General features: G+C 44.2%; 1 protein-coding gene across 2 annotated transcripts in view; it reads right to left on the bottom strand.

Moving 5' to 3' along the window:
- Window positions 1–13,449, bottom strand: part of LOC142183594 (prominin-1-A-like) — a 51,650-nt gene extending 38,201 nt beyond the window's left edge. The window contains exon 1 of one of the 2 annotated variants that reach the window (XM_075258734.1): window positions 13,381–13,449. The gene's annotated coding sequence lies outside the window, so the exon portion shown is untranslated. Of the gene's footprint in view, window positions 1–1,657; window positions 1,764–13,380 lie in introns of those variants that run through there. The other variant, XM_075258733.1, reaches the window with a different exon arrangement.
- Between the last annotated feature and the right edge of the window lie 217 nt (window positions 13,450–13,666).

Here is a 13,666-nt window from a genome sequence, read left to right on the forward strand (position 1 = left end):
TCTTGTGGATAGATAATCAGTATGAAATATCGATTTGGGGCCAGAAAACACCTTTAGGCTAACGTCGGGTTCACACCTGCTTTGTGGGTTTCCGTCTTCTGCCCGAGAAACTGGACAGGAGACAGAAACCAGGCAGTGTCCGCCCGTGAGCGTCTTCTGTCTCTCCTGTTTTTTTTTAAACTGGACACAAAGTCCTGCATGTCCGATAAAAAAAAACAGGAGAGACAGAAGACGCTCATGGGCGGACACTTTGCAAACCCATTCAAGTGAATGGGTTTGAAAACTGACTGCCGATTTCCGTCTACTGTCCAGTTTGTCGGGCAGAAGACAGAAACCTGCAAAGCGGAGTCCGGGCGCACATGAGGCACCACAGGACGTTCTGCAACCAAAAAGCGCTGCGGGAAAAACTGCGGTGGCAACGCATCACTGTGTCATCCCTATGTCATATGACAAGTATATATGATCTCTCGCTATGATAGAAGAAGCAATCTATAAGAAGCAGACATGCAGCAAAGACATGCCAGGGGTCACGAATAATAAAGTTACAAGATATATGAACCAAAATGTCTCACCCTACAGGAGGAAACGTCACAGTCCCTACATACATTGCATTTTTCCCCTCACCTTTACATGATGTCTCTGCTTTTTATTTTCGTTAAAGCACAGTGTTCTCCAAGTCTGGCGTGTATTCATTTACTTTCATTATAGAAGAAAAATTTAAAATTTCTATATGGGAAAAAAATGCCAAAAATGACACGCAATACTGGTATTTTTTTTTAGGTTTTTTGTTAAACAAAATAAATAAAATAAAAAAAAACAGTGCGGTGAACAAAGTCTGACTGCTACATAAAAAAAAAAAAAATTAGTGGCAGTCGCTACTTTCACAATGGTAAAAAAAAAAAAAAAAGTCACACATTGCGGAAAAGCAGTGAGAAAAAAAAACCAAAACATTTTAAAGTGCTGAGATTTTAACGAATTTGTTTTGCGGGAAAAAAAAAAAACACTGCAGAAAATTCTGCATTTTATACAAATTTTGGTTAATTTCACTGGCATTTTTTTCTGCATAGTGGGGGTAGTCTAAATTGAAAAATTTCATTTTGAAAAATACAAAGGTTTTTGCTACATTTGGTCTTAAAATGAAAAGCGCAGCTCAAAAGCAGATACCAGAATTTTTTGATGTTTTTTTCCCACTGCGTTGTTTTATTTTTTTTTTGTTTTTTTATTATAGCTGACTCACGATGTGTCGCCCGAACCTTAAACAGCTGTGTGAATGGGACATACACTGGGGGATATTTTTGTATTGTAGAGAAGATACAAGTATCCAATGAGAAAAGTTTTTAAATCAAACTAAAAAAAATTCTAAATATTTATTGGACGTAAACAAAAGGCGGCATTTTTAGAGTGAATTGTGACATTTCCCAGAACCCTAAGAAGGGCTGACTATGCCAAGGAGCAGCGAGAATCCCATATCCCCAAGCTAGAGAACTCCCAAGGAATCGAGAAAAGTTTCCACAACATTTCCCGGGGCCATTGTCTTCATTTTAAGAGGGAAATTAAAGCATGAAAAACAGCAAATGGTGCAATGAATACAATGAAGGGCACGAGTAAGGAGAACAATGGAGGAGCGGTGCACTAGGACAGTACACTAGGTACTCACCCTGCCTGCTAGTGTATGGGGAGCATTGTGTGACGGTTGCACCCTGGGCACAGTTGTGTAATGTGACTCAGCTGCACAGGTCTAGTGAGGAGGAAACCGCTCGGCTCTGCTTATTAACAGCTCCCTGGTGTGGCCCCCCCCCCCCCCCAACAGGGCAGGGGGCAGGACTTGTGACTTTTTGTGATTTCAAGGGATGTGACAGAACTCCCAGCCTCAGCCTCGGGGTGATGTGAAACTTTGTCCAAGACCCCTTCCTCCTCCCCCTCCTCGTTCCAGTTCACAAGCGGTTAATAAGTTCTGGCAGGTTTGCAGCTTGGACGCTTTATTACTTGGCCTTTTGTTTTCCTCCAGGATTTCTAAAAGTGGCTTTCTAGTAGCGTAAGAAATAGATGGCACCGAATTGTGCCCCGTAGAGACAACGGGGGTGTAAATACTGCGGGGGCCCATAGTACAAATAACTACATTAGAAAGAAGGACTGGTGTTATGGCATGATAATTTAATCACGCTAGGTGGCGCTATTTTAGATGATTAAATTTTTCTGCAGCGCCACCACAGGTGAAACAAAGCATTACAGTTTGTCCATTGAAGTCATGCAATACATGGACATACTAGAAGAAGATTCTTAGACCCCATGGACACGACTGTAGTTGTTTTCCGTACATTGTCTGCAATTACATATCTGTATACAGATCTAGCCATTTCTATACACACATCCATTTTACAGAGCCGCGCCTGGGCCATAAAAACCATCCACAAAATATGGATTTCTGTCCGCATTTGTGACACAGACTCTTCCATACAGGTCTATGAGATCATACAAGTCTTACGAATTACGGATGACATACTGATACAATGCAGATATATTTTTTTATGGAATATTGACCCCCTTCTGCAGACTGTAAGGGTAGGGCTACACAGCAACTCCTGTCACATGATCAAAAATCGCCGTGTCACCCTGTGACTCCTTCACTAATGTAAGTGAATGGCGGGGTCATACGGTGACATAGCAACTTTTGGTCACATGACAGGAGTCGCAGCTAAAGTCTCACCAGAGGTTTCATTTAAAGGTCCTGAGCCCCAATGCAAAATCTGCAATGGGTTCCCAATTACCTTTGGGCCCCCGGACACTAGCAGCTGCTACCTCTGCACCGCCTATAGCTACGCCCCTGGCCCTAGCGTAGTATATAGCATACACCTACTAGCAGAATACAGGCTGCAGTAGATGGCGCCTTTCTTCTGCTATGGCAGCTGTTGTCATGGCCGAATGCCTAGTTTCTGCAACTTCCCACTGGGTTACTATTCTACTTGTTCCCATGCATAAAAGGAGCGCGTCTAAAAACATTAGGGAATAGCCCATAGGACGTGACATTTCACAAGAAAAGTCGCGCTAGTTATGGGATCATCCAGGATAAGAAAAACATGGCAGCTTCCCTCCAAAAACAGCGCCATCATTGGATAATGGTTGCATCTGGTATTGCAGCTCGGCTCCATTGACATAAATTAGGCTCAGCTGCAATACCCGACACAACCTGTGGACAAGTGTGGCGCTGTGTTGGAAGAAAACAGCCATGTTTATCCAATCTCTTCAACTTGCAAAGTAAGAAACTGAATCTACTTTTCATTGCTGATGATATACGAGGAGGGGGAGGTATTCAGATATTCTCATCGCTAGGTTGTTCCCTCACATCCTGAGGTGGGGTCTTTTACATTCCGAGACTTAACGGCCTGTACAATGGATTACAGAATACTGTTAATAATCAACCATTGTTCCTGCTTTGCTTCACTCGGTCACAGAGCTGAAGGGGTTTACGAGATATATAAAAACATGGCGGTTTTCTTGTAAAACCAGCACCGCAGAGGTCTACGATCGCTGTGTGGTATTCAGCTCAGTCCCACTTACTTTAACGGAGCCGGGGTGCAGTACCAGACACAACCTATAGACGAGTGTGGCGCTGTTTTTGTACAAAAAAATATTCTGGCTACTGCATTTTATCCATTTGCACTCTGGTTGTGAAACTTCACTATGATGTGTGTATGAAACCACGATGGCGTGTAAGACGGTAAAAGGAGGGTGGAAAATATTTCTAGAGTCAAGTTTATGGGAAAATATAGTGTAAACAAATAGAAATATGTGAGTCATATGGCATACATTGCTCTAACAGTATCGGGGTAGATTTAAAGGGGACCCGTCACCAGGTCTGAAAATCCCAATAACTGACCTCATCTGATTGGCGCTGTCATCCTGAGCATTTTGGTGTTTTGTTTATCAATGTCTATTCAGCCATTCCAAAGATATGAGCCCTTTTAGGGTCGATTCAAATGATGTGGTTTCTCTGGGAGGGCGGGGTCTCTGTGTGCTGTAGGTCATGCACCGCCCACTTGGCTGGTAGACCCCAATCTGCTTCACCATGAAAGGGCTTTTATCTTTGGAATGGCTGAACAGATTTGGAAAAATAAAACACCAAAATGCTCAGGGTGACAGCGCCGATCAGATGATTTATGGCATTGGGCTTTTCAGACCTGGTGACAAGTCCTCTTTAAAGAGGATCAATCATTTCTCCTGACGTGTCTTAGTAAATACTTGTAAACTCATAGGCCATAAAAAAAATAAAAAAAAATCCTAGCATGACTGTATGACTGTTTATGTATAGCCTTAAGGCTCCGTTCACATAACATGCAAATACATGTGAATAAAATCTGCCCCAGATTTGCATATTTGTGGTGGAATCTAAGGCAGAATTTCATTGCTGAGTCCCAGATATCTGACGTGGTTTAGCATTCTGATTTGCTGCAGGTCCACATACAGTATCACGTTTTCAGGCTGTTTCTGCACTAAAACCACAAACCTGCCAATCTTTCTCCCATTGAAAACCATGGGACTCGGTGAGAGCCCCATCGTTTTCTTTAAACAATTTATCTACCAAAAATGTGCCAAAATCAGTGTGAAAAATCACAATGAACTGCTCACAGGGAGGGGTAGTAAGTTTGCAAACGAATAGTCACAGCTGAGGTCAATGACCTGAAAATAAATCAGATAAACGATGCAGAATTTAACCAGGCTATACATTTAGAAGTGTTTTGTATTGATGCGTCCTGTTATTTGGCCCATATTTAATTTAAAAAAAAATTGGATAAACCCTTTAAAGGGATCCTATCATTAAAACACAGTTTTTTGTGACTACCACGCAGGAATAACCTTAAGAAAGGCTATTCTTTTCCTACCTTTAGATGTCTTCTCCGCCCTGCCATTCGGTAGAAATCCCAGTTTTCGTCAGTATGCAAATGAGTTCTCTCGCAGCACTGCGGGCGGTCCCCAGTGCTCAAACAGCACTGGGGGTGTCCCCAAAGCTGCGAGAGAACTTTCCAGCACCGCCTCCATCTTCTTCAGAAATGGCCTCTTCACATGTCTTCTTCCGGCGCTGGGGGTCAAACTTCTAAGCCTCGGGCAGAGCCGTCTGCGCATGCCTGTGGCCACAAGAAAAATGGCCGCTTACACAGTAAGTAAGCGACCATTTTCTTGTGGTTTTCAAGGGATAACAATATATTGGATATCAGCAAAGCGGTGTTACTCACCTTCCCCCATAACTCACCACTCTGTTCTGACACTGCCTGGCCTGGCCTAAGGGCTCAACACACAGGACGCAGAATGCATAAGAGTCCGGGCAACCTTGGAACAGGGTGGTGGGAGATCGGTGGAGGTGAGCAGGACTGGGATTTATTTTCTTATGCCCCTCTGACCAGTTTTTGATATAATATTTCTCCTTTATTACATTACACCAAATAATATATTTCACGTTTCTTGTATCTGGAGAGAATTTTGATATAGAATTACAGGTTCTGCAGGTTCTACAATAAGCAGGTAGGCAGCGGCAGGCATCGACTAGATGGAACTATATTGCCATAGGACAAGTCTACCTTGTGTCTGATGTGCAGAATATTTATAACATTTACATGAGGAAGTTTAATCTTTGTTTGTTTGTTTGTTATTTTTACGGATTCTTCTTAGAATGTGCATTAGACAAATTGGAGATTTCTCGGCATTGGAGTCAGATTTTCACATGGGGAAAACACCATTTGAGGATGTGTTCACACCTGTGCCTGGTCTCTGCTTTCTGGATTTCCGTCTTCTGTCCGAGAAACTGGAAAGGAGACGGAAACCAGCAGTCAGTTTTCAAACCCATTCATTTGAATGGGTTTGCAAAGTGCCCGCTGTGAGCATCTTCTGGTCTCCGCAGTGGGAGCTGGGGTGATATGCTGGTTCTGGTGACACTAACCTATCTATCTGCAGGGCTGGGGTGATATTCTGGTTCTGCTGACAGTAACCTATCTGCAGGGCTGGGGTGATATGCTGGGTCTGGTGACAGTAACCTATCTATCTGCAGGACTGGGGTGATATGCTGGTTCTGGTGACAGTAACCTATCTATCTGCAGGGCTGGGGTGATATGCTGGCTCTGGTGACAGTAACCTATCTATCTGCAGGGCTGGGGTGATATGCTGGTTCTGCTGACAGTAACCTATCTATCTGCAGGGCTGGGGTGATATGCTGGTTCTGCTGACAGTAAACTATCTGCAGGGCTGGGGTGATATGCTGGTTCTGGTGATAGTAACCTATCTATCTGCAGGGCTGGGGTGATATGCTGGGGTCTGGTGACAGTAACCTATCTATCTGCAGGACTGGGGTGATATGCTGGTTCTGGTGACAGTAACCTATCTATCTGCAGGGCTGGGGTGATATGCTGGGTCTGGTGACAGTAACCTATCTATCTGCAGGGCTGGGGTGATATGCTGGTTCTGGTGACACTAACATATCTATCTGCAGGGCTGGGGTGATATGCTGGTTCTGGTGACAGTAACCTATCTATCTGCAGGGCTGGGGTGATATGCTGGGTCTGGTGACACTAACCTATCTATCTGAGGGCTGGGGTGATATGCTGGGTCTGGTGACAGTAACCTATCTATCTGCAGGGCTGGGGTGATATGCTGGCTCTGGTGACAGTAACCTATCTATCTGCAGGGCTGGGGTGATATGCTGGGTCTGGTGACACTAACCTATCTATCTGCAGGGCTGGGGTGATATGCTGGTTCTGGTGACAGTAACCTATCTATCTGCAGGGCTGGGTGGTATGCTAGATACTGGAGACACTAACCTATCTATCTGCAGGGCTGGGGTGATATGCTGGTTCTGGTGACACTAACATATCTATCTGCAGGGTTGGGGTGATATGTTGGTTCTGGTGACAGTAACCTATCTATCTGCAGGGCTGGGGTGATATGCTGGGTCTGGTGACAGTAACCTATCTATCTGCAGGGTTGGGGTGATATGTTGGTTCTGGTGACAGTAACCTATCTATCTGCAGGGCTGGGGTGATATGCTGGGTCTGGTGACACTAACCTATCTATCTGCAGGGCTGGGGTGATATGCTGGTTCTGGTGACAGTAACCTATCTATCTGCAGGGCTGGGTGGTATGCTAGATACTGGAGACACTAACCTATCTATCTGCAGGGCTGGGGTGATATGCTGGTTCTGGTGACACTAACATATCTATCTGCAGGGTTGGGGTGATATGTTGGTTCTGGTGACACTAACCTATCTATCTGCAGGGCTGGGGTGATATGCTGGGTCTGGTGACAGTAACCTATCTATCTGCAGGGCTGGGGTGATATGCTGGGTCTGGTGACAGTAACCTATCTATCTGCAGGGCTGAGGTGATATGCTGGTTCTGGTGACAGTAACCTATCTATCTGCAGAGCTGGGTGGTATGCTGATTATGGTGACACTAACCTATCTATCTATTTTGGGAATCCTCATGGAATCCGGCACTCAGCGTGCCCAGTCACAGGCCTCAGTAGTAACCCCGGGCCCATGACGTCACCAGAAAATCACCCGACTCCACAAGAAGGCCCAAAAGAGATGAGGGAAGGCGAGTATAACCGTTTTGGTTTTTGGGTTTTATTTTAAACCACCCCCAGGCCACTACCAATTATACTTTGGGGTCTGAAGAGAGCCCAGAGTATAAATTTACCACAATACATGTTGTGGCTGCACATTTTAGTTCATCAAGGCAAATCCCCAATTATTCAATTTCATTAAAAACCAAACAACTTGAAATAGTCGGGTTCATCCATCTCTATCCATGACCTGTTGAAAGGGGCATTGACTCAAAGGATTGATATCTTCCAACAGGTGGCACTAGAGGCCCTGTTGATTTGCATACCCTTTTTATCCTCAAGGAGCATTGCCTGGCCTACAAGACTCTTTATACCATTCCTAAGGAAAAACAGAGCCCCTCAATTTATGGTTGTCATTTATTAGTTATGAACACAGGATGAACAGGCAGACCACCAGAAGAGAGGATTATTGGATCCACTAACAAGCTCGAGCAGCAATAACAGTTTCCTTGTCCTACATCCAGACACGGGGGGGGTCCTTCATTACACCCCCTGTCTCTGCCCGAACCAATTCCAGGCCATTAACAGAAAAAAATTTATATTCCTTTTCCAATAATGGAGGGGGCCACCAACCACCATGCCATATTCATCAACCTTTACACCTCAAAGTGGTGGAAACTACGATAGCCTATCCAGCAGCCCCAGCGTCGGTGCAAATTTGTGCCTAGACCTCATCATGAATTAGGAGCTCCTTACACCGGAGTAAGGGGGCGTAAAATACGTTGCTCTTGATGAATCAGTTCTTATGTCCATGCACAATATTTGGAGATCTGTATCAGAAAAACAAAGCTATAGAGATATGCTAAGAAAATAATCAGAACTGGATTTTGGACCCAAAAACAAGATGATGACTGCACAGCATTGGTGGAGCATTGATACCCCTCTAATCCTTTAGAAGAGACACTCAGGTCGACTCGCTGTTTGCGAAACGCTTTTCCCTTGACGACCAATTTATGGCAGTCACATGAGACTCAATTCACACATACCCAGAGATAGAATGCTCATTATGAAGCTGAAGTCTCCATTGTGTGCGCAAAGTTCCTCTATGTCATGTACACAGAGGTAATTATAGACCTAGACACCAAATATTATCCCATATATCAAAGCCACCCATTGGTGTCAACCAAGAAGGATATTCTTAACAATACAATATCACGTATCCTATGATGACATAGCAAACGGACCGACGCTAACAATCGCGCCACAGTGTCTGATTAAAAGATTTAATTAGAATTATTTGAGATTAAACAGTAACAACAAAAATCATAACAATGTTAAAGGTGGATGTTCACATTGTAAAACAGATTTGACATGGGGTTACTCCTAAAGGCATTGTCTAACTGGTCCCCTGGTATTCACCCTTTTACCTCCATATGGACTATTGCTGCTGGAAAACCATCAGGTTACCACCTGAGACAGTTGTCCAAGTGTATCGAGAAATACCAATATGTGGTACAGAAGCATCGCACAGAGATGTGGTCAGAGAACTGGCCGAGGTCAGGGCTGGCAGAGTTTGTGCAATACAGTTAATCAGGCAATAGGTCAGAGTCAGGTAACAAGCAGAGGTCAAACACAGGTAAGCAGAAAATGCAACAGGAAGAAAAAAATACACTAACAGGATGTAGCAAGCTAGGAAAATTTTTGTTTCTAGTGCCCTAAATAGCTCATAGGTACAGTAATTTGGCTGGAAACTGACTGAAAGGCATAAACTTCATAAAAGGCCAGGGCACCAATAGGTAAGAGCTGGTGTACAGCCCTTGTACTATAGGAGAGCAGTGCGGCAGGCAGAAATAGGACACAGGTGACCGTAACCAGATAGCACTGCACTGGTGAGCCTCAGTACCCCCAGCGGTACAATAGAGTGGTCAGTAGAGATGAGTGAATAGTATTCGATCGAATAAATCCCCGCCATAGGTATTTGTGTAAGCGGCCGAACACCAGGAGGTCAAGCGCATCTAATATTCGATGCGTTTAACCCCTTGGTGTTCGGCCGCTTACATGAATACCTATGGCGGTGAGGTATTCAAACGAATACTACTCGCTCATCTCTAGTGGTCACCTGTCACTAAAAACTCTGCTATTGGTTAGCACTGTAGCCTCGCAGCGCTGGGGTCCTAGGTTCAAATCCAACTAAGGGCAACATCTGCAAGCAGTTTGTATGTTCTCCCTGTGTGTATGTGTTTCCTCCCACATGCCATAAGTATAGTGATACAGTGTTGGCCAAAAGTATTGGCCCCCCTGCAGTTCTGTCAGATAATCCTCGGTGTCCCCCAGATAATGATTACAAGCACAAACTCTTTGGTAATATCTTCAGTTATTTTGCTTGCAATGAAAAAACACAAAAGAGAATGAAAAAAAAGTCACATCATTGATCATTTTACACAAAACTCCAAAACTGGTGCGGACAGAAGTATTGGCGCCCTCAGCCTAATACTTGGTAGCACAACCTTTAGACACAATAACTGCGCACAACCGCTTCCGCTAACCAGCAATGAGTTTCTTACAAGGCTCTGCTGGAATCTTAGACCATTCTTCTTTGGCAAGCTGCTCCAGGTCCCCCCTGAGATGTGAAGGGGGCCTTCTCCAAACTGCCACCAAGAGATCTCTCCCCCTCCCCCATAGGTGTTCTATGGGATTCAGGGCTGGTCTCATTGCTGCCACTTTACAAGTCTCCAGGGCTTTCTCTCACCACCATTTTCTAGTGCTGACCTGAAGTGTGTTTTGGGTCCTTGTCCTGCTGGAAGAGCCCTGACCTCTGAGGGAGACCCGGCTTTCTCACACTGGGCCCTACATGATGCTGCACAATGTGTTGGTCGTCTTCAGACTTCATAATGCCATGCACACGGTCAAGCAGTCCAGTGCCAGAGGCAGCAAAGCAACCCCAAACCATCAGGGACCTCCGCCATGTCTGACTGTAGGGGGCGTCTTCTTTTCTTTGAAGGCCTCTTTTTTTCCTGTAAACTCTATGTTGAGGCCTTTTCCTACTTTTGTCTCCTCTGACCAGAGAACATTCTTCCAGAACGATTTTGGCTTTCTCAGGTAAGTTTTGGCAAACTCCAGCCTGGCTTATGTCTGTGGGTAAGAAGTGGGGTCTTCCTGGGTCTCCTACCATACAGTCCCTTCTCATTCAGACGCTGACACTGGATAGTACGGGGTGACACTGTTGTACCCTCGGACTGCAGGGCAGCTTGGACTTGTTTGGATGTTAGTCGAGGTTCTTTATCCGCCATCCGTACAACCTTAGTTGAAATCTCTCGTCCATGTTTCTTTTGCGTCCACATCTAGGGAGGTTAGCCACAGGGCCATGGGCTTTACACTTCTGGATGACACTGCGCACGGTAGACACAGGAACATTCAGGTCTTTGGAGATGGACTTGTAGCCTTGAGATTGCTCATGCTTCCTCACAATTTTGCTTCTCAAGTCCTCAGACAGTTCTTTGGTCTTCTTTCTTTCCTCCATGCTCAATGTGGTCACACAAGGACACAGGACAGAGGTTGAGTCAACTTTAATCCATTTCAACTGGCTGCAAGTGTGATTTAGTTATTGCCACCACCTGTTAGGTGCCTCAGGTAAGTAACAGGTGCTGTTAATTACACAAATTAGAGAAGCATCACATGATTTTTCAAACAGTGCCAATACTTTTGTCCACCCCCTTTTTTATGTTCGGTGTGGAATTTTATCCAATTTGGCTTTTTGACAATTCTTTTTGTGGTTTTCCATTGAAGACAAATTAAATGAAGATAATAATACCAAAGAATTTGTGATTGCAATCATTTTCTGGAAGAAACTGAGTATTATCTGACAGAATTGCAGGGGTGCCAATACTTTTGGCCTACACTGTAGGTAAATTTGCTTCTGATAAAACATCTGACCCTTTAGGCTCAGGGGATGAGTGCCTGTATGGCAGACAATAACTCTCCTACTCCACTGAGAAAAGTACATTACAAATGTGTGTCATCATTATCATACTAACAATGAGGTGACTCTGCTGACTCTGTCCCAGACCACACAGCAAAGCTGCCAAGTGAGGATCTGAAAGGTGGAAATGTCATTCCATTATTATCTTTTCTAGTGGCCCATGTGAGAAATGCAATATTTCTGGATCTTTTTGTATATAAATAGTCACATATAAAAAATATACTAAAACTCTATTGTCCCTCATCACTGGGATTCTAAACCTGCACGGCCCTCCACAGGGACGGCAACATTAGCTGACAAGCAATGGAGGGACAAGCCCTTTGCAGGTACACGGCTGCCCAGATAATTAAAAACTATATTAACAACAATTACACCACAAACTGCAAAAACGTAAAAGAATCTGCCGGAGTACGATAAGAGGGAAACTCCCAGACCAAGCCTGGATAAGGATCTGACGAAGAGGAAAGGTCCAGACATGGCTACTGCCAAGGAAATCTCTCTGTACCGATGAATGTTCTCCACTCATTAGACCGTAATGAGAAAAACAAACAAATAAAATCTGTAATATTGTCCCTTAATTATTATAAATGTCTAATAAATGATACTCTGTATTTGCATAAACGTTTTTCTGATCTCCAGAATGTAAGCTCCCATGGGTGCGTCACTTTCTGGCTTGGCCAATTTTTTTCTCTTATATTTTTTGCTATGCTATAGTTTGGGGTTTCTACTCGTTTTATACACTTTTAGTGCCAGTTGTGGTCTCTAGAAGTAGCATACGCAGGTAGGGCCTAATGTTGGGGGACCGGTGACAACAAATCAGTCTCCCTCGACGAGGGTATTTAGATACGGGGTTCAGGGAGAAAAAGGAGTCTTTACCGATAGAGATGGAAAGTTTAACTATTGTTCTAGAGCAGTCGATGCCCTCCTTTTGTCCCCCACAGAATCCTTCCTTGACTATTTGTTGATGACCACTGTTCCTTATAGCATTAAAAGGTTTTCTCCTTTCTGACAGTGGGTGGCTGTGTATCATAAATCATCTCACTCCAGAGCACTAGAGGGCAGGGGAGATAGATTTACAAAGTTATCAAAGGAAATCGGAAAGGAGATCAAACAAGTTCAATCAGCCTTAGTTTGTGGAGGTGACTTCTGGGCCCCCCTGACTTCTGGGCCCAGTCGCAGCTGTGATCCCTATAGTTATGTCAGTGCTTAGCTTTGTGGGGTGGTTAATGCAAATTTACCATTTTACCGCTTTCCTATCCCAGATCATCAGAAGTTTAATTGTCCTTAATGTGCTGATGGTGACCTGTGGGCCCCCATGGCTGCGATCACTGCAACTCCTATAGCTACACCTATGAGTCCCATAAGGTTTTGAGACCTGGGTGTGACTGCACCCTAAAGTTACACCTCTGATCATACCACATCCTGAGGTCTGGGCTCAAGAAGAGACAAAATATGTTGTCGGCATTGCAGATTTAGCATACTGGGTTACAACGTAGCAGTACTGGGGGGCTGCGATAGTGACTGGTTACCACTTAGTGTTCCCCAAACCAGGTATTACTAACAGCTACATTATTTAGTCATTATGTTGTCCCTACAGGTAGGTACTATAGCGCTCTGGGCACTGCATGTACCTCTGTATACCACCGTATGCCTCTGTATAACCTTCTATGGGTACTGTATTATTACACCATACAACTTAGATATTATCTGTATCACTATTTGGTAACACAGGAGTTAAGGAAGTGAAGAAACAGGTGAGTTGCGGTAAGTAACATTACACAAGGAACATCAGACAAAGTGTCTCACAATTCTCTAAAGCAAACAAACACAATGCCCTTACCCCGGAGCTTACCCCATTGTCTCCGCCATGCTATGATATACTTCCCCATTACTGCAGGCACATATTCTACCATTGTGTAGATTATCGCCCGCAGCAGACAAATTGCAGATCCTTCTCCTAGTGACGATCACGACTGTCACAGTGCACGGCCGTATGTCAGGCGAATCAAATAATACAATGAATGCATGTGATCAAAAACGGTTTAAAGGGGAAGTGTCAACGTAGAAAGATTTCCTTACAGCATAGTTCTTATTGTTGATAGACAAAAGGGAGACGTTTATCAGAACGTTTCATTGCA

This window comes from Leptodactylus fuscus, chromosome 10, assembly GCF_031893055.1.
Source record: "Leptodactylus fuscus isolate aLepFus1 chromosome 10, aLepFus1.hap2, whole genome shotgun sequence".
NCBI lineage: Eukaryota > Metazoa > Chordata > Amphibia > Anura > Leptodactylidae > Leptodactylus > Leptodactylus fuscus.